The following is a 3,492-nucleotide window of genomic DNA, read 5'->3' on the forward strand; positions in this document are numbered from 1 at the left end:
AAGTTCAAAATAGTCTCACTGAACTAAACAAGTTATTTCTTTAGTTTATGGTAAATTAATGTCTGCATTAACTGTAAGGCTGAGACACAACTTGAGATATCACACAGTAGATCTCTCAACATTTGGACAGAAGAAAGGCAAGTGGAAGACTGTCACAGAAAGTTACCATCTGCCTTTGGATTGCAAATTGCAACTCTGATGCCGCAGCAGACTCTTCCTGTCTCTCTAAGACAGTGCTGGGGCTAGCCATTGTACAGGGGCTTTGTACATGTGGCACTCACGTGTTCACACCCTTTGGTTTATCCCACTATGAATATGAGGACTTTGGACATACTAAGTAAGGTCATAGGGACTAAAATAAGTCAATCAGCTCCGTGAAATCCTAATTATTTTCTTCTCTTCACCTATTAATATCCAGCTGAATTTTATCACAATGGTAACCAAATTGACAAATGTTCTTTTGTCACCAGGAAGATATTCTTAATGCCATTTTAAAATTGAAACTTTCATTAAAGTACAAAATTATTAACATCTCTGTTCATTTTCTGCTGTGGGGATAGAAGGCAGTATAATTATCAAGCATTCCAGATGATTTGACTGAGTGCTTCAGTGAACTAGTTTTCCTTTATAAGAAAAGGAACATAATATCTTTTGTGATTTAAGCTAGAAAATCTCAAAAGAAATCATTCACAAAGCACATAAGCACTCTAGAATCCCCACTATTGAGAAGTGCCCTTGGTCAAATGCTTCTGGCTGCCGTTCAATCCCCTATTTAGAAAGTACTGACCTTCAGATTAATAAGGGCAGTGTTTCTCTGGCCAGGTATCATTCAATTTAAGTAGAAAAATATTAGGGAAGGACCCTTCAAGTACATCTTTTAGTTAACTTGAAAGAATTAACGTAGATTAAACACCTGAAAGTGCTCATTTCTAAACCAAGGGCAGAGAGACTGTATGAAACAATGATTATAACTTCAGAGTCGCAGTGAGAATCCTAACAATCACTTGATGCAGTCCCATATTTCACTTCTGGCTTTCTGAATTCAGTGACAGTAACCATGGCCAACTATTGAGGGCCAGAATGCAACATTTACTGAGAGTCTACCGTCCCACTTCCTGTGTAGAAATCCTTCTCCCTCTAGTTTCAAGCTGTGTAACTTTGGGTAAATTGCTAAACCCTCTGTGTCCTGCTTTTCCCATTGATGGAACTTGGCTAACAACAGTGAGTGCTTCCACATGAGGATGTTAAGTCAGCTACATCCTTCCAAGGAAGTCTGGCCTTTCATAAGCACTTAAAGAGTTGCGGTTGCTCATCTTATGCTGAAAGGCCCAGGGTTTTCCTAGAATAATAGTATACTTCAAAGCACTAGTTCCTTGGGGACCAGAAATTGTATCTAATCCTTGTCCATAGATACTGTGGGGTTTCTCATTTGGAAGCATTCGATAGTTTTTGATGGAACTAATGCTTGCTGTGGTCTAGCCCCCTTTGCATTATGGAAAACCACTCCAGTGTGCATTGTTTACAACTACCTCACTCTGAAAGGAATAGCAGCATATCAAAGCGACAACTGCCAATTCATTAGACGAAGAGTATGCTCTCAAGTTCCTTTGGTCTACTTCTGGATTGCAAAATTTAAAAGAAGTATATCTTATCCTACCTGACAAAAGGATGTCATTTCACAGTGACAGCACCTACATGTCGAACCTGAAGAGTTTATGTCAGATTTGTCTCATGGAGACCAAATCTCAATGGTTCAATTATTCCTTGCAGAAAATTAGTTAAATGATAGATTACCACTCTCTGCCTATTTCAAGTATGCGAAACCACTGAGGAAATAGCTTCTGTTCCCCCTCACCATCATGAAGCAAGCAAATGATGAAGCAATGGGACTCATTATTTATTTTACCTTATGCTGAATTTCTTGCTATTTTGCATAATGGAAATATTAGTTCAGCTCATACACAAACTATAAACTAAAAGAGTACATGACAGCGGGAGAAAAAATTGGAATCTAGTAAATATTGGAAAATCAATTAATTTAATTAAATTTAGACTAGTTACACATTAATTTAGAGGCTGCACTTTTATTATATTAACAGAAATAATAATGCATAGTAAGGAACATTGTATATTTATAGATAATGTAGATGAACTGAGGATTCTCCCTTTCTCACTCTACCCCTATACGGATTCACTGCCTTTTGTCTCTATTTTTGAGTATTTTCTTTGTAGACCATCTGGCAGACCACATCCACAGAGCTCTTTTGGCATTCAGTTTAAAACACACCGTAACTAATAAAAAGTAACAAACAGAGGTGAGAGACTGAGTGAAAGAGAAATACCTAAATTATGTCTTGTTCCCTTCCTTAAAAGGAAGCATGCTAGTAGCACTGCATCAGTTCAAGGAGAAATCCTTCCTGGCTATACCCCCAGAAGAAAGTGGTTAGGGACTTTTGAACAAAAGGGCTTCAGCCCTCATCTTGTTCTGGTAACCATGGAGACTGAGCTTGCTTCTTTGGTCTCACAGAGGAACTGTCTTCTGATATTCATCTGTGCTGCTTCCACTTCTTTGCACATGCCTTCAGAGTCAATTTGTCTTTGGACTTTTTTAAGCTAACACCAGTGATTAGAGTTGTGTTCATGCCGTGTTTCTGACCCAAGCCAGAGCAAAACAACAGAGTTAATCAATAAATGTTGTATCGGATGATGTTGAAGGCAAGTACTGTGCCTCAGAATTCGAGTATATCTGGCTTCCCCTTTGCTGAAACCTAAGAAAATGACTTTATTTTTATGTATTCTAATGAAATGGTGGGCTTTATTTGGGGTCAAATACTATAATTATTAGAAGTAACACAGGTAAAGTTGAATTTCACAGTGTGACCTTCATATAACTTCCTTTTGTTGCTGAAGTAGTCAATAAATTAATAAATGTGACAAGAGTCACATTCCAGCAGAAACAAAGAGCAATCATATTTAACTAAAATTCTATATTTAGAAGCAAGATCTAGTAAACTCTAAAATATTTAAATCAATGCTAAGCTCAACAGAGTTTCTGAATCATGTATGAATCATTTCAGTTTTTATTTTTCTATTCTAGGTACAACTAACAGAGCTACCTGGTGAGGCTTGCTAGTTATACTGAGTATGTATTCTTTTTTGTGTTTAATTTCCAAGCTAATGGAAGTGTAGAGTTGTATTTAACTGCATGTGGGCAACAGAGTGCTTGAAAGGTATATGGGGTGGTCGAAGACTGTAGTCATCATGCAGCTCGATGCGGGGGAGTTTGAGAAGCTGAGTAAGACCATGGAAACGTAAGTCTTGAGTTTGCAAAAGACACCAAGGCTGGTGACATATCTGAGCGAGTTACAATATTCTAATGGGCTCAAGTCTATAGGACTAGAAAATATTTCTAAAGCACTGAGCTCTGAGTTACTCAACTGAAAGTCAAGTAGAGGTGCTTGATTTGGCAACACATATACTAACCATGGAATG

The sequence above is a fragment of the Octodon degus genome, unplaced genomic scaffold (genome assembly GCF_000260255.1).
Source record: "Octodon degus isolate 3935 unplaced genomic scaffold, OctDeg1.0 scaffold00239, whole genome shotgun sequence".
In the NCBI taxonomy this organism is placed as follows: Eukaryota; Metazoa; Chordata; class Mammalia; order Rodentia; family Octodontidae; genus Octodon; species Octodon degus.